Here is a 19,788-nt window from a genome sequence, read left to right as displayed (position 1 = left end):
AGACATATACGTCAACATACATGCCTAACTTGGAGTCAGGCCACAAAGGGAAACACTGAAGGAGAAAGATTCGATCCGGTGCTGTGGATTGAATTCGGCGTAGCTCAGTGGTCAGAGCGCTTGGTATGTAGAACCAAGGACCCGGGTTCGATCCCCGGCGCCGGAGCGAATTTTTCTCCTCAAATATTGTCAACATTACAGAGATTATTCTGTAGGACAAATTAATAAATCCATAATATCTGAAGTAATAAAATTAGTTTTCTTTCGTTGTATGTCTGATCATGCGCACTGCCTTCTTTCTGGGACTTATATAGTATCTGTGCGACAAAAGTTTTTCTAAGACTGCACATACATTCACATATCTCCAAATAATGAATGTCCGCAGGTTAGATTCACCAAAAACAGCCAAAACAGGTGTAACTATGTTCCTGACATACTCAAGTCGGTCCCTGTGGATCATAACTGATTTCATATACAGTTGAGTTGTATCACGCTAGTTTGACACTGTTATTGTGTAATATGGCGAGAATTCGAGACAATTAAGAATAAAGAATATTAATTTACGACAGTTATGTGACAGAAAAAAAAACAATGTTAGAAATCCAGCAAGAGGAAATTTCGTTGTAATTAACCCAGGATACATGTGCCATTACCACATTAAAAAATTTTAATTTAGCAAAAAAAGGCAAATACATGGCATTCTCTATGACTTCTATTTGTGGACTATCCTTAAACAGAAAATGTACACGAACAATCCACGTAATCTGGAGAATTTAAAGAAAAATATTGAAGTTATTTTTACAATACAGCAAAATTAACTTCATGCAGTTTCTCATAATCTTTAAGAACAGAGAGTGAACCGATTGTCTGACGTAATGGTGAGTAAAGTCATCCCTATTAGAGGCCACTAAGTCCCACAGAGTGGCAGGTGGAGGTGATAAAATAAGGATCCCACCTGTATAGAACATCAGCGTAAATGGCAGTAGGGATGTCAGTCCTATGTGCCCACTGCACAGCTGTTATTAGGTTGCACACCAAATGCCACCACCATTGACAATAAATAGCTTAACAGCTCCGTTTGTGAAACTGCTTGCACTAAAACCAAGTGACAGCGTGTCTGATCGCAAAACCAGATGCCCGGGTTCGAATCCCAGTCGGGGCAAGTTACCTGCTTGAGGTTTTTTCCGAGGTTTTCCCTCAAGCCAATATGAGCAAATGCTGAGTAGCTATCAGTGCTGAACTCTGGACTCATTTCACTGGCATTATCACCTTCATTTCATTCAGACACTAAATAACCTCAGATGTTGATACAGCGTCGTAAAATAACCCACTAAAAAAACGAGTGAGACTAATTATAATTTTCAAATTGTACTGAATTAGAAACTAATGTTGTGTCTCTGTTAAGCGAATTTCTGATCAGAAAGAATTAATTGAGGTGGTCAGAAGCAAACGGATGTGACATTTCTAAAAGAATGATTTAAGTGCATCCAGGGTAAACTAAAGCATTTAAAATTTCAGTAGTAAAGAAATATATCTTTTAACCACATCACACATTAACATTTAAAATTAAAACTTCACAGAATTTACGAAAGCTTTATTAACTTTTAATCACATTTTCTCGAAAGTAATTTAAGTGCATTTACACTCCTTTGCTCCTGACCGCCTCAATTGAAATGCTAATGGAAGAAGGTACACTTTGATATTGATTGAATGAAAAATGTAATAAAAGTGGTGGCTGCACCCACTTACAACCAAACCAGAAACTGTCACTGTCAGAACTAGATTTTTGGGTATACCACAGAAATGGGGTTTGACACCGTTTTGCTATCACAGCTCCGGAAAAATCGATGTGACAATTAATAATAGCGATTTTGTCACAGTGTGATTTTTTGTGTTCAGTGACTCTTGGCAATGTGATGTTTCTCATCACCAGCCGACAGATGTTTATGTTTACTGCTCTTCTGCAAATTGAATGATATACTGGTGCCATATCTTTTATCACCAATAGTGATTAATGCAGCAAGTATACTAAAAACAAAACACGCCCTGAGCTGTGTTATCACGATGTGTGGTGCTTATATTCGCCCAAGGATGTTTACGAATGATTAGGTGGCTCATTCATGGAAGAATATAGTAAGTGCATAGTTTCAGTATCAAAGAGTTGCTGATGTTAACCTTTTGAGTGAGACGAAAATTAATTACCGTCAAGTGGGGCAACATTAGCCCACTTTTATCATACAGTGTAGTTTAAAGTGACGTATTTTTAATGGAGCTAATTTGACACCTGGTGGTCGGGACTAGGAACTAGCTCCTGATTAGCCCGCAGCGGGAAGCCCTACTTTGGCATATATATCGGCTAAACATGGTTCCACATCACTTCATTCCCTGAAGAAGATGGCAGAGCTAGACGTCGAAAGCTTGGAAGCTAATCTCCAACTCACCTGGCTGAGAACCCGAGAAGAGTTATTCTACATCAAATGCCGGGAAAGCCTCAAGTCATACAATGACAAAATCCTTTTCTTGCAGTGTCTCTTTTACATTGTGAGAGAAATACTTCTCTTACATCAGTCCCAGTCAATTCCTCTGAACTGACGTCAAGTTGAAAATCTTCAGTGTTGTCAATGTGTATACTGATCTCTGCCATTTTCAGCAGATGTGCAGCAATCACTTTTTCTTCTTCTGGGGTGAATATTGTTGGACACTAGGACTCTTTTGATGTTTGGCTTTCAATATTAGCTTAATCGTATTTGTGGTAATTCCGTAATGTTGTGAAACCACACTCTGTGTTCTAGTCCTGTCTTCATGTCCTGTAGGCATTGTTCAAGATCCTCCTTTGTGTAATTTGCGTATGTGCTGGTCCCTAATATCTTAACATGTGTTCTTGGCATCTGACTTTTATCACTAATTGGTGGTTTGGACACAAAAGAAGTTTGCAAAGAGTAAATTGATATGATCTAACAACTGATGTACTAATGAGTGTGCTGAGCTCTTCTGGTAAATCTGATAAACTTAAAATACTCTGCATATGTGCATACCACTATCATTTATAGGCCAATTAAACAACTAATTCAGTATCTGAAGTCGGGTGACAGATATAAAAATTCAAAGATTATATTTTGTTTGGGCCAAAGTTATACTGAAAGAGCTAAAGCTGTTCCACGTGACAGTACATGTTAATCTTCTGACTTGCAGTCGTCAGTCAGTGATGACGATTTCTCGGAATTGTGATTTGGAACTGTAGTGATAGTCGAAATCAGTGATAAACCTATCTCAGATCTTCAAATCACACCCACCACTAGTATTCCATCGTGTCCTAGAACTTAATATCTTCAGTGTTTTGGAACTACCTATGGATTCCACGAGGGCAGAATATTATGGACCTATTTGAGCCAAATTGTTCTAGTCGTATCTATTCTGTCCTGAACCGACATTTTCCTACACAGACTGATAAAAAACTACGCAAAAGAATATTGTAGTTGATCTTGAGGAACTCCATTCTTCCAAATATAAATGCTACATTTTAATTCGTCTTCTTCCATTGTCTAACAATAATAAAAAAAAAAGTTTTTTTGTTGAGAGATGGTCGCCATTTAAACACCTCCCCAAAACTTAATTTCCCTAACTACATAAATTAACAATAATTTTATACTTCTTCATTCACAGGCTGCAATTCACACAATGCAAATATATCCAGGATAAAAAAATTGAAATACAAAATATGACAGGATTAAAAGGATAGGTAAAAATGTAATATTACTACTACTGCAGCCCACTGTGGGACAGAAGCAATAGGAACGCTGATATGTTGTCAAAGAAAGGTGCCAAAATGAAACAAGAAAACTTACAGGCTCTCCTATAAATAAGACTGATTATAATGAGAAATATAAATTTTAATATTTTTCAAAAACACTGCAAGAGAATGAAACCTCTACTAAGTGGAAAGACATTATTCATAACCCAGGCAATTTCCGAACTACAGAGGAAAGCATATATTGCAAACTTCTAGCTAGTTATGGGTCACAATACCTCAATTGTCACCTTTATTTCTGTCATTGCCAAATTGTCATGTCTAGAGAAAAAAAAAAAAAAAAAAAAAAAAAAAGCACACACGCACAAAATTTGAGAATCGATAATAAACTTCTGACTACTGATGTTAAAATAGGATAGTTTTGATAGTTTTGTAGTGAGAAGGGGTTCAGAAAGTATTTGTCGCTTACTTTTAAATATTAACATGAATTTTGGCTAGAAAACATAACAAAATCTTTCTGTCCTAATACCTGAAAATCAAATATTTCAACTTCAATATGAATAGCTATTGTGTGTAGAAATGGAATGTATGTTTGCTTAGAAACAAATAAAACTTAATTATGGGTGTATGACTTGTAGAGTTTATTATGAGAATACCTTACAAATATTTCATTCAATTAACAAGTTTGGATACTGTAAATCTCAAGCTGCATTATTTTCCTTTCTACGATATCTTGTGGGTATAATACAAATGTCCACCATTTTTACATTATAAATTGCATCAGTCAACACGGTATTAAAAAACACACAACAAAATCTTATATCTATTTTAGCTTCAGAAAAAAAAAATCTCTGCTGAGTTTCCAAGCAAAAGACAATGCTGAAATATCAAGTTTTGCAGATAAATATTCACACTTGTTACAATCACATCTTTGTAACATTACTTAAAAAAAAAAAAAGTTTATAATGGTTTTAAGTTACAACTATTAGTGACACAACCTTTGATATGATGTAATCATTAAATTAATTTATGTTAAATACCTGAGCACATGTTTTCAAAATTAATCATAAATGTGTAAACCAAGGGATCATTTACATATGTGGAATTCGTGTGAAGAATTGCACACCAAACTTAAATAATATAAAATGACAGCCACAAACACCTGTACATTCCAAAATATCAGAGATTGTTAATGAAGACAGTGAAATTTTGTTACATATTTCATTTTTACACAAGAACTGTTTCTTACCAATAACCCTTTAATATATATTATAATGTCTGGCGACTACTGTACTAGGTACATTTTATTTAAATTTTCGAATCAAAATCACGACTTTTTTATATAGATGGAATGGCAGTGGTTGGCTAATTCCAATGTTTATATAAAAAGTCAACTAAGATCTTTCTACAATTCTGCTAGTCTGGTGGAAATGAATTACATTTATGAGGTAGGGGCATTTGTAAAGTGAATTTCATTGTCCTTGGTGATAGAATGATAAGCAATGATGATGACCAGCAGAGAAATTTTCACATTTTTTTTACTTGTCAAAGATATCACACAGCACTACTGGAACTTAGCCAGAACAGCCATTTGCACCTGCAATTTTGTTTAGGATATTAGTTGGCTGAATGTTGTAAATCTTTTATATGAACTGAGCTTAGTGTTACACAGATTCTGCATTTCACTTCTCTTTTGAACAATGTGGTACTTTCCATTTTTATCTGAAAAATCCACTACTCTTGACCAGATATGAATCCAGGATACTTGAATCTGGAAGAATTCATGATATCCACTAGATAACCGAGGGTAACAGGTGAAATCACAGTAAAATATTAAATATATTAATGCCAGTAGTACTCAGTGTAATCAGTATTATTAGTAATATCGAAAATATCCCAATACTTCGACATTTTTACATTATTGTCCTCAATTAATTATGGCAACAATTGTATCGGCGGTATTTACTTTCTTCTCAACAGCATTTGTGAATACACAAAATCTTTCAAGAAAGCACCAAATCTAATTTGCGACATGAAATGAGACTGATGAGACTCAAGGGGAATTAGAAATATGCTAATTCTAGAAAATTTTATAAAAGGCACGTAGGGAAAAGAGGAACCGTTGATTTAACTGTATTGTTTATAGGTAGTTACTTACAAATGGCTTTTAGGGAACCCGGAGTTACACTGCTGCCCTCACATAAGCCCGCCATGGTCTGTATCCTGAGCAACATTAATCCAATCCCTACAATCATATCCCACCTCTTTTAAATTCATTTTAATATTATCCTCCCAACAACGTCTCCGCCTCCTCAAAGGTCCTATAACTATATAACACTCTATATGCATTTCTGGATACATCCATATGTGCTACATGCCCTGCCCATCTCAAATGTCTGAATTTAATGTTCCTAATTATGTTAGATGAAGAATACAATGCATGCAGTTCTGCATTGTGGAACTTTCTCCATTATGCTGCAACTTCATCCTTCTTAGCCCCAAATATTTTCCTAAGAACCTTATTCTCGAATAGTCTTAACCTCTGTTCCTCTCTCAAAGTGAGAGTCCAAGTTTCACAACCATACAGAACTGGAAATGTAACTCTTTTATAAATTCTAACTTTTAGTTTTTTTGAAAGCAGACTACATGACAAAGCTTCTCAACAGAATAATAACAGGAATTTCCCATATTTATTCTGCGTTTAATTTCCTCCCGAGTATCATTTATATTTGTTACTATTACTCCAAGATATTTTAATTTTTCCACATCTTCGAAGGATAAATTTCCAATTTTTATATTTCCGTTTCGTATTATGTTCTGGTCACGAGAGACAATCATATACTTTGTCTTTTCGGGATTTACTTCCAAACCTATCTCCTTACTTGCTTCAAGTAAAATCACTGATGTTTTCCCTAATCGAATGTAGATTTTGTACTATCATAGTCATGTTATATACATAAACAAGCAACTGATGTAACCCGTTCAATTCGAAACCCTCTCTGTTTTCCTGAACTTTCCTAATGGAATATTCTAGAGCAAAGTTAAAAAGTAAAGGTGATAGTGCATCTCCTTGCTTTAGACCGCAGTGAATTGGAAAAGCATCAGACAGAAACTGTCCAATACGTATTCTGCTGTATGTATCACTGAGACACATTTAATTAATCGAACTAGCTTCTTGGGAACACAAAATTTAATAAGAATATTATATAAAACTTCTCTCTTAACCAAGTCATATGCCTTACTACCGGTACTTAAAATTGTTTAAAGCATTACCACATATATAAGTGTATTGAAAAAAAGGATCTTTGTTCTTTTTCCCCTTCTACCTTTTCCTCTTTCCCACCCTCACAGGCTCTTATGCAATTGTCATCTTCATAAGCACTGCAAACCTTTAGTATAATAAGCTAAATCTTGAAATATTCAGAAGTCACTACATTCTTCCTACAACTTTAACAAGGAAATACAGATACTTCACTGGAAAGCTGCTGAATGTTCTGATTCCTCTTATTGCTTCCAAAAATATAATATTGTTGATATATGTTGAGCTATTTTATATCCTTCAGTAAAGTCTGCAGTTTCTCATTAATCATATGTATACAATTCTTTGTAGAAACATATCTATTGTTCACAGGTCTGTTGTAATAACCAATAGCAGTTCTCCAATTTTCTAACTAGTACCTTAATTCTGAAAAATATCACCATTTTTATATTAAAGATTTAATTAAAAATTTATAAAACAGACAGTATATTGTCTTCTTCGTATTAAATTATTACTGCTACTTATTAACTTAGTAAGATTTTTGAGACAGTTGCATTTTCATTCAATTCTGGGATTAAAAATGTTGTACTTCAGTGATAGAAACAAATGTATTAACAAATATATTAAGTATCAAACCCTCAATCTTGTTATTAATAATGAAATAAGCTACAGAGAATCATGAAATTACGATAAACTATGTATATTTACTAAGATCTAAGTTATGATTAATCTAAGTGTGTAAGACAATCTAGACTTTCTATTTCTAATCAAAATTATACATCACATTATGTTGTGAAAAATACACAAATAGAATCAACAGTTGTAGAAACGTTGTCTGAGGAGTGGAAGGGTTAGTGCTTGAGCAAGTTTCTCTTCAGTCTAGTGCAATATTTGGTGTGCAATACTTCACAATTGTCTCCACATGTATTAATTTATCACCAGAAACACTCTATATGAAACATGTTAGATTTTTTAACGGTACTGTCATTCTACACAAGCCATCTTGGTAACCCCTGCATAAACACATGGCCTCATATACGTATGTCCCAACACTCGTTGATTACTGGTTTCTAAAGACCCAACAAAGAATTGGAATCAACTTTCAAATATTAAGTGCTACAAAAACTATGACTATAATATATATATATGGTACAGTAACCCTATTGCCATAAAATAGTATACATGGATAACAGCAGGAATGTTCACAAATTACCAAAGTCAGTAGCATAAAAATATACTATAAATATTAAAATTTCAATTAATTTGGATAATTAAAATATTCTGCAGTTCAGTGAGCATCCACATAAAGATTATAGCTTGTTGTAACAAAATCATGACAGAAAATCTGCACAGTCAGTACTACCAAATTTACAATATTAATAATAATGTACTGTAGTGAAAATAATGCTTTGTTCATGATTATCTGCAATTTATTTTAATTCTGATATTGTTTCATTTTTATTTCTCTTTCGCTCCCTATGTTCCTTTATGTTATATATATAAGGTATTTGCGAGATGCAGAGTGTATTTCAATTTATCATTACACTGGACAAACACTGAACTGAACAAGTGTTACATTTTATAAAATCCTGAACATTTAAAACTGTTATACTCTGAACGAAAATTATTCTGTTACAGATTTAAAATTTACAGAATGCTTCAAATTGTATGATTCTTGCAAACTTGTTGAGTCATGAAAGTATTTTACAAGAAGGTATAATGAAAAGAATGCCAATGTAATATATTAACATATTTCAATTTAATAATAACTGATGGAACAAATATTTGGCAAAAACAAATTTGGGGAGAAAAGAGATAACATGGATCTATCCAGATTTCTTTACAGCAATCCAATACATCTACAATTACTTATTACATTACTGTACTATTTGTAAATGTTACTGAAAAAGAGATGCTTTGGCATAATTGCTGCACTTTCAAAAGTCTAAAATAAATGCAAAATGACGATGACATTGTTTATATATTTTATAATTTAATATGTTTTCTTCCATTTAAGAAACGGCAGTTATAGATGATATTTTAGATGGGCTACTCACTTTTTAAAAATAACTTATGAACTTCCTACAGCTGTGACAAGATTATATGATCTTTCGGAACTCAAGATGCAATAATATACCCAAAACTATTTCTTTGCATGAAATATGTTATCACTATACATATTTGTACTATCAACTGCTTAATGGAGTCCAGGAGTGACCACAGAGGTTTTCTTAAATATTCCTTTCCCATAGTTACAAAACTATTTCCAGTAATAGTCTAAACTTAAGATTGGTGTACATAAAATTTTTCCCTATGGCCACCTCCATTTCGGATATGAACTTACGAAACTATGTTACAGTTTGTCTTCAAATGTCTGTTACAACCTCAAATGGAAAATCTCAACACTTATATTAAGACGTATACTGCATTTTCCTACTACAGTCTGAGGCTGCTTGTTCTGATGTCTCATCAAGAGTTATACATGGTTAACCAGTTACAAAATTAAACTGTCTTATTGTATATATGAGGATAATTATGATGATTGTATAGCACACAACAACATCATGGCCACCTGAGATTTTATCCTGCTTATTAAAGGGAGATGAACTGTCAAATGGAACTTCAAAAAATAACAAATCTCCTTTATGTATCCAATCTCCATGCTAATCAGCATGAATATTTGTAAAAAAATTGTCTTTCACAAAATATTAGTTTAGGAACATTAGCTACATGAATGACCATATAACTAATTATGGTCTACTATGTATAAAATACTATATTCTAAAACAAGACTTTCCAACATTTGAAAACAGTAGATTCAACACAATTATCGTCCTAAAACTTGAGCACTGAACAAACTAAATAAACTAGTAACTGAGAGACATTTGATAATTGGTTTCTAATTCCAAAAACTTGGCAAATAAGTCACTGGCTCTTCTTGATTGAACTCTGATTTAACTGATTCACATTTTCAATTTATATACCTCGTCCATATACATAGTAAAACATTAGAAGCACAAAACAAACACTTTTAAATCCTTATGTCAAATCTTCATACCTCTCGTTATTACTGTTATCCTGACATACTGATGTGATTTAATAATGTGCATATCTACTAATCTGTGATGTTAACCGCTCTGTTGGTTTATAGTACACACTGCAACTATATATAGTCAAGAAACACAGCAATTGCACTGATTTTAAGTCCTTCTTTTTTTAAATGAGTAACTGTCTATATGTACAACCTGGATGTATCAGAATAATATAGTCTTCAAATCTTACAATTCCGTATGGGTTTTATTAAATTGTGTTGACATTCGTCATCTCTCCTTTTTGCACAAGAAATAAAACAAACAACAGAAAAATATCTATATATCACGTCTACGAGTTTTACACAACCTTCAACTTTGTCTCTTACAATATTTTTGTAATTTCTGTATGAAAATTCTTGTATAATTCACTACCATGTAACAGAGAAATTCAACAGTAACTCCTCCAGAATGACATGTAACTTTTTTTCATGGAAGAGTGTGAGAGTTTGTGTCATTTTTTCATTTCTTTAGCTCTCCAAGTATCAACAAACTACTTTTCCTCTTCTGATTCCACTCTCCTTTAAATTAATTTTGAAAGGCACTATAACAAAAACTTATCTATATACGTAATTCTGATTTTTTTTGCCCTTGACTAGCTCTAAGGAACGAGTAACTGTTGTATAAATCAATTACCATCAGATTCAAAGGCACATTACAGCAGCAGTTTTAAATTTATGGATGATAGAGAAATTATAGAATGATAACGAAGGAAACAAAGAATTCCAAAAGACTTGCCTTAATACCGTCTTTGTCCATCAAAAGTCTACTTGGTATTGCATGGATCTGGAACCTGCTTTCTAGTGTGGAAGTCGATTAAAGCACAACATTATTTCAGCACATTCAAACATAACTATTAATGACAATACTTTTAAATCATTTATATCTGAGGAAAAATATTTGAAAGTGAAAGTAAACTACAGCTTCTAATTACTAATTTTAAAAGTAGAATTAACTATTATCTAATAATTGTTATGCTATTTTTCTGCATAATGAATGAGTAAGAAAATAAAGTTTTATCAGATGGTATGACTTTTAACTACTGAACATGAACATAATTCGCCCAATATTGACAAATAGAAAGATAAAATTGGTCGCCCTCAAGGAGAAAGAGAAAAGAAAAATAAAATGAACAAATGTACAGCATACCAAAAGGACCTTTTTGGTAACAGGCATGCTGAAAATATGTATTTTTTTTTTCCATAATTATAATTTTTTTAGAACACAATATGTATGCACTTAGGAACCAAAATACCAAAAATAAGACAACAGCATTAGAAACCAAACATTGTAAAAAATTCTTCAGAGCTCATATTTTCTTAGATTTTTCATTTCAGATATTAAGTTGCCTAAAAACAGGTTGAAGTACAACAATGAATACTTCACTATGTGTTCAATCTAATCCACGAAGTTCAGCACATGTCAACATTTCAATAGTTATGTTAAATCTACTGCTTTCAATGGTTATGAAGCCAGATAAGGAGACCTTGCTAAAATCAATGTTCCTGAAGAACGTTACTACATAGCAAATTACTTACTATTTTCATGTACTAAAATTACACGACCAGTAGAGCACAACAAAATGGGATCTACATGTGTTATGCATCTAGAGGTCTATGATAAGAAGTTACTCTCCCATTGCCCATTGTAATGAGCACATACAGGAATTCGGCCATAAGGCAGTGGTTTCCAAACTACAGAGTAAATTTCATTGCTTATAGAATATGTGACTACTGGGCAAGAAAAATGAAACTATATATATGAACCTTACAATGACGAAGATGCAAACTTAAAGAAGATACTTTCGTAAGAAGGACTTATAGTATTCGAAAATCTTACTGTAAAAATATATTACAATAGTATTAAAATTTACAGCGGTATCACAGACTTTTAATGTGGTATAGATTGATAATTTAAATGATTCATACATATAACTCCCTGATAATTTTCGTTAAGTAAATAATATACAATGTATACATATTTGAAACCCACATCATGACAGGACTATGGAATAATCGAAATTGGTTCTGGCACTTCACTTCGACTACAAAGCCCCACTTTCACTGATATTTGATCCGTTTAAAGCTCATGTTTATTTAAAAAAAGCAGCATTTTGTTTTGTGGTAATGGCTAACAAAGATAAATTCGTAATCATTTTAGTACTTGATGCTTACATAAATTTAGTAAACCTGCTCTTTTCAGTTTCTCTTAAATGCAATTGTATTCGAACCACTGTTGTTTTATTGGAACATGTTCTTATAATGTGCAACGAGACCTCAAGCCATTACACACACAATAGACTCAAATGCACAGAATACTACATACATATGTTATTTTCATAGCTACGGGACAAATAAGGTATTGCTAGAAGTCCAATAGACTGTTGACATTAATATTATATGCATTATTCAGCCACCACTATTCCTGCATTAAGTGGCTCAACTTGTCAGTAAGTCTTCCTACACACTGGCAGCTCACAGAGACAGAAACTACAGTAAAACAGTATTTACAATTGAAACAATGATGCTTAGTTCAACAAGAACTTATTATCTGGCATATATGCACAATCAACTCATATGTCACTCTGACACATCAGAAAACAGAATTAAAATTATCTGGATAGTAGAAAGTATTTACTGCAACTGTAACTGAGTATACTACTGCAGCAAAGTGATGTTAGTATGTTCTTAGCTTTGAACTTTGCTAATATGCCTCTAAGCCATTTTGTGATATTCGAAAATTGTTACAAATAAACACAAAATTTAGTAATGGGGAGGAGCACGTAACATAATGAAGAATATCCTTTTGCAAGGTAACACAGTGCAATTTGGAAACCACTACCATAAGACATGTGTAGCCAAGTGCAATGTACATCAGATGACGTAATCCCCTATACATTACTTAAATGACCTTACTTTTTTATATGAGCCCACTTATAAATCTGTAAAAGTATGTTCTTACACTGTTAATGTTGGACATGGATATTACAATGGCAAGTAACATCTCTGTCTACAAAACTTTTTTTTTTCGTCATATGACAAAGCGAAGTGCCAGGTCACTGCAAATGCATGAAACATAACAAAAGTCTTTAATGCTACAACCATTCCCGGTCCAATACTAAATGAGTATCGAACTGGACAGAGTTCCATTACAACATGAGGCAACTCCTGACATCTAGAAGCAGTCATATGTTTCGAAGCATCATTAATAACTACTTTTATGAAAGTAGAAATCAACTGAAAACAGAGTGTAAAATAGCAGCACTGAATAGTGTTACAAAAATTTAATATTGATTTAGACTACAAACAAACAATGAAAGTAAAAAGAATTGGACCGGGAGAGGATAATTGTTAAGTTGCTAAACTTTTTCTCATTTCAATATAAAATAAAAGAAATATTTATAACATTTCTTTTTTAACTTCAGAAAATTCAACCAGACATAAGGAAAAATTACAATTACACACTACACACATACATACATACACAACAAAATTATAATTGTACAGTAGCAGAACATATTCTTTTGGCAATATTTGGTATGATATAACAGGGTAAAAGAAAAGTATGATAGCAATTTATATATTTTATACATATTTTTATTTGAAAATTTACTTTTCACTTTCACTCGATAGAACTTTTTTGTTCTCATTCTCCATGTAGTCTCAAAATACTTAAGTACCAGTTATTGGAAGGGAAGCCAAAGAAAGAATAAGCACTTCACCTTATTGCAAGAAATGTGCTCAATATAGGAGTAGCAGTAACTTAAGTACACAAATAATATTAAATAATTGATAATACTTATCAATACTTAGGGTCTACAGTTATTTCAATAAAATTTATAGGATATTTTGATGAAATTAAGTTGGAAATTTTGACAGCAAAATATATGTGAATAACAAGATATTGAAAAGAGTAAATAATTCACATAACTTGGTTGCATGTCACTCTTTCGTGAAAAATTAAGTCCATGGCAGACAAAAGAATCAACGAACAATGAGCAGAATTAATAAGACAGTGAGTTCGTTACAGAAACACAGTAGAATGCTTATTTATACAATTTTAGCATGAAATTAAGATTAAATGATTATGTTAAGGAGATTAAAATAAATTAGCTACGGACTTATGAAATGGGTTTTAAAAGGTAAAGACAGTCCCTTCACTTGCCATGAAGGCACTCAGGGGGCCTGAAGGTAGAGCCCCATGCTTTCTTGACCTTGGCACTAGAATGAGGTGGTGTGCTTGGCACCATGCTCTGATGTGATATTCAATTTGATAGCCTGAGTATACCTTGGGGCTGTTCTGAAAGTTTAACAACAAGAAAATCCCATCATCACCCAGGATATCAAACCCTGCGCCTTCCAGTCCGAGTCAGCTACTCTAGCAACTGAGCTACCTGGCTGGAAATGGGTTTTATGTGAAGAAAAATTGACCATACATAGTGAGACTTAAAATGAAATGATATTATGAAAGAAATCAACATCCAACTACTTTTGATCCGCACTTCTCATTATCATTGGAAAAAAATGTCTCCAAAAAATGCATGCCAGTAGAATTTTTAACTCGAGCTGAACTATCATCCAGAAGGCGAAAGGAGCTATACATTAAAGAATTAGAATTAAAGATCATGAGTGAGACAAACAGGACTGAAGGGAGAGGGACACCAATAAGAGTAACAGAAAGGAAAAAGTATATATTTCATAAAGCTCTAGCTTTCACTCTGCTTATACTGTCTAGTTTATGGAGAGAACAATATCCTACATTTACGAGTTTGTACTGTTTCTATTCTGTATGGAAATGGAAATCATATAGTAAGATCTTCATAGTCAGGTCAGTACATTACAATGAGCTAGTCTTGATAGTGAATGGTTTCTTTGCTGCTATTAAAGACAACATTTGTGGATTTTAAAATTCAAAATTGGATATTGAGAAATTTATGGATAAATTTTGGAAATAGTAATTAGCTCTTAAGGTTATTTTTTAGTTTTCCAAGAGTAGAGATGAAATATAATGAGAAAAACCGCCAGTTATTCACTACTCGATCATAAACTGCACTTGGACATTCTAGAATTAAGAATGCAACTAATTTTGAAATATATTCAGAACTGCAGATTAAATTGTAAATATCTTAAAAGGTTGAAGAACGACAGAATTTCAACACTATTTTTTATATACCCACCAAAAAAAAAAAAAAAAGAAGAGGTTTAGAAAGTGCTAAAGACAATAAGAAGCTACATTCCTTAAGGCTAGAAGTGGAAGTGATGAAGTTTTTTTTAAACATATAAAGATAAGGTTTCTTTCAAAGAGAGAAAAAAATTATGCACATACAACAATGAAAGCAGACCCAATTAACACCCTATTAGTTTTTAATATGAAAAATATTTAGGAATGTAAAGGAAAGTATTGTAAATTGCTCCTATATGAACAAGATTATAATCCTATCTTAAATGTCGCCTGATTACAATTACTTAAAGTTAATAAATGAGAGAAAAAAGTTCTGGTAAACATTAAAATAAAAGTGAAGTGCTAATTCTTGTATACATAACATCTCCCGTCTCCTATTTTTTGTAAATATGTCGGTAATAATTCCATCAATATTTAGGATGAGACAATGCAGTATGATTATATGCTTGTGAAACAACCTCATATTGTAAAAAAGGGCACACACTATATTACACCAACAGTCCCAATGTGTAATTCACGAAGAACTTAAGCATTCACACCAAAGCAATTAAGTTTTCTCGACTTGTTAGCATTTAATTTTATTACTTCTCTTTCAATACGAAGAAAAAGCAAATAGTATGCTTTGATCGAGTTCATTTTATGATCGACAGAAACAATATTGCAATGTATGTTAAAAGGTATAGACACATAATGTCCAATTAATTAAAACATATTCCTGCAGAACTGTGATAAACATTTGCCGAATATTTATATCACCTGCCACAGCATGCTGGCTTAATACAATCACAGAGATACAACAGTTCAGTAATATTCAGTATCCACTTTATCAGTTCCAAATAATGAAACATGTACAGTATAGGTTCAAATTTGGGCTTTCTGATTGTGAATGGTTCAGTAAATTAGCATGTTAGTTCACACTTATGAGAAACTCTAAAATTTGTTGGCAAATTCACAGTTAAATCCCAGATTTATATGCAAATTCCATGTTGCATTTAACATTTTGAAACGTTTGTACAAGTGATATTAATTGAAAATTATACTTGGTCATCGATTTTATATACATTTTGGTAGAAAACATGTTCTGCACAAATATTTTTCCATTTATATATTTCATTTAATACGACTAATGATTTTTCCTACCTAAAACCCAGGTTTATGTATTAACAAAGTGACATTTTGTTTACGTTAATAACTAGTCCATGGTGTGACAACCCATGGAGGGCCACAGCTAACTAGCCAACTACTAGCCTCATGTCCACATATCTCAGCAGAGCTCATTGATTTTTAACCAGCATGGAAATAACATGTGGTCAGCACTATACCCAGCCATTATAACTGGCTTACAAAACTGGATTTCACTACTCACTGTAGCTCCCCAAATTCATTTTGATGCTAGGTGCGTGCTGTCTCATGCAATGGTTCAACCAGTACACCTTACATATTTCTAGTCAAATGCATAATGCCCTAGACCATGCTGCTAAAGGGGGGGAATTTGTACTAATTACTAGAAGAAAAATCAACAATTTTAGTATCAGTACTTGATTTTCAAGTAAATTTCATTACTTTACTTTTATCTGTTTTTATAATATGTAGTTGTTGGTAATGTCCTGTGATGTAGAAAGAACATACAGTATAAAACATTCTTCAGTAACAAATACAGAATTTTCACACTTTCGTTACATAACATAGGCTACTGAAATGATAGTAAGGGATTGGCAACATATCTATCCTATCCTAATTATATTAATCCTAATAGCATGTATCTTCTTAGAAACACTTTGGTATTGCTTTTGTATACATATTCAGTCCATATTCAAAACTATCACATTTTTATTAGTGGAATATAGTTTCACTTTACACCCTTTGTGAAGTACAACAAACTATCATACAACATAAGAAAAGGCATGTTTTACGATTGTCCAACGAATGTAACATATTTAATACAAACATTGTAGTTGTGGGTTAGCTAACATTTTCACTGAACCACTCAATCAGAGTCAATTTTGTTGAATAATATAATCACACTGTTTTCTGGAATTCTTTCTTGTAAAGAGACAACAGTTTTCATATCAGAAAATGTTAATATATTATTCTTCTGCTTATGAAGTGAATGTTATACCTCGGTAATTAAGCATGAAGGAGACAAAGAAGTCATATTTCAAGAAAACTTAACTGTCACAACTCATATTTTGCATATAAGTTAAGGAACACGACACTTGGAGTACTATCATACACTCTGACTTTTAAAACAAACTCTTTACATTATTTGTAGAAAATGGTTACCATAAAATGTACAGAATCTAATGAATATTCACAAGTTCATTTGCTTTAAAAAAAGTTCACAGACTGTAATAACGTATCATTATTGCTTTGTCTATAAGTATACTTCTATTTTGATTTTATGAAAATATGTTCATGCAATTCATATGAATATGCAGTTTCGCATACAGCTGACTGAAAATGATGATCTTGCACAATACTTTCGAATGACAGGAGGATCAGATTACACCTATACACATAATGTTACACTTCAGTGAATGTAATGAGCAAAGGATTCCAGAAATTGCCACTGCTACAGTTACTGTCTATAACTGAAAAACATTGAGGATTTGCATTGCAATAATATGTCTCAGTTTTTGGACGTGTAATTTTATATTGTTTTTCAGTTATCACAATGAGAAGGGAAACTTGTAAAGTATTATCTCCTTCACTACTGTTGTTTATGGAAACGGTTTGGAATAATAAAAGTGAATCAAATTGTTTTTGTTCACAATACTCACATTCCCTGACTTTTCTGTCTGCTACATTCTCGACTTCAGTGATTTATAACACAATAACAATCAAAAGTACCATTCTCAATGCTGAGAACAAATCTCAATCAAAAACCACACCTACGAATTGGCGTGAGGTGTAACAATCTTTGATTTGGCACTATTTCCTGTGTAAAAAATTAACAAAATCTATCTTGAGCAAATTAACTTTTTGTACAAATATGGTATAAGGACGACAAACTCAAGTATTAACAGGGTAAAAATAATTATATTTCACATATATTTTTCTAGTATGAATTGACTCAAGAGATTTAGAGTATAAACAAGTCCGACAACAGCAGGAAAAACCGATTTGGATGGATGGACTGACAGACAAAATTCCATAAGATCACTTTTTTGGTTATTACGGATGCTGAAACATTTCTTTCCATAAAAATCTAATTTTTTTCAGCATTACACATTTCATAAAATTATAATGTAAAATATTATGGCTATTCTCGTGTGCAAGTTGTTCTTTTGTTTTTCTCAAGTAGACCTAGAGTAGTTATAAAAATACAGCATGTCTTCAAATGTTTGAATGTCTTTATTATAACAGTCCAGCATAACACATACTGGTAAGATAAATATATTAAAAAAGTATATGTATTCTGCCGAGCACTGTGGTGTAATGGCTATCATTTCCACCTTTCATTCGGGAAGACCAGGGTTCGATCCCAGAGACCGGTTATCCTAAGTTCGATTTTTCGTGGTTTCTCAATTCTTTCCAAGCAAATGCTGGGATAGTACCAATTTCAAGGGCCACAATCTAACTCCATTATCACTTCTCATTTATGGTATTATCCTATCATTTTCCCGCAACAGGCCTGCAACCTGTTCATTGGAGTAGTGCACTTGGCAAAACTGTGCCTCATGGCTACGATGGCAAACCAATGTTATGTAGTAAAATGCCAGCACAAAAATAAAAGTGTAATACCAAGCAATTGTGATCAGTGATTATACGAAATGGTGTAATTGCTTCCTTCTTGCATCATAATTTGGCACCATAACTCTTCACTGTTAAAAATTTGACCCATTTCTTGAGCTGTTGTTTCTGTTTTAAATACTAAGAAGACATACAACAGTGAACTGCAAGTTAGAACCGAACTACAGACCATATAAAATGAAACATAAAGTCATATTAAACATTTTCCACACATATTCTAAATATGAAATATGTAGAGCAGAAAAAAAAACAGCCTACGCTTCTTGATTGTAATACAACTGAGTGGCTCAATAAACTCAGTTAACCCAGAGGCAAAATAAGAATTTGCATTTGTGATGGAATATTCAGAACTGTTACATTTCCATTACTGAAAAATGTGAAGATTCATTTCCATGTTTGTCAAGTGCAGCAGTAACTATTTAAAGAAAACAAAAATCAAAATAATTTTGGAAGTTGTTACTTTGGGTTTGGGGACTCTCCCAATGAATCATTTAATTAGACTCATTTTAAAACCAACAAAATTACTGTATCTGTGATGAGATTATCGTCCAAACTAAAGTATCATTTTACATACGAACAAAATGAATGTGAGTAGTAGATAGAAAGTGTTCGCGTAGGCTTCCACAGCTGGTGTACATGGTCTCTGGATAAACTTCAGGGCTTATACCGTGGTCGAAACGTCAGCCATCAACACCAAGACAACGTGGTATAAGCCCCGAAGTTTATCCAGAGACCAAGTAGATAGAAAGGTTTTGTCT

General features: G+C 32.8%; 1 protein-coding gene and 1 non-coding gene across 4 annotated transcripts in view; one reads left to right on the top strand and one right to left on the bottom strand.

The window, feature by feature from the left end:
* LOC138706172 (diphthine methyltransferase) overlaps positions 1–19,788 on the bottom strand; it is a 42,159-nt gene that overhangs the window by 9,269 nt on the left and 13,102 nt on the right. The gene's annotated exons all lie outside the window — the stretch shown is intronic.
* TRNAY-GUA (transfer RNA tyrosine (anticodon GUA)) lies at positions 94–166 on the top strand. The gene has a single exon. It is a non-coding gene; the product is annotated as a tRNA-Tyr (tRNA).

Source organism: Periplaneta americana, chromosome 9, assembly GCF_040183065.1.
Source record: "Periplaneta americana isolate PAMFEO1 chromosome 9, P.americana_PAMFEO1_priV1, whole genome shotgun sequence".
In the NCBI taxonomy this organism is placed as follows: Eukaryota; Metazoa; Arthropoda; class Insecta; order Blattodea; family Blattidae; genus Periplaneta; species Periplaneta americana.
Note: the sequence above shows the minus strand (reverse complement) of the source record. Positions and strands in the feature narration are given on the sequence as shown.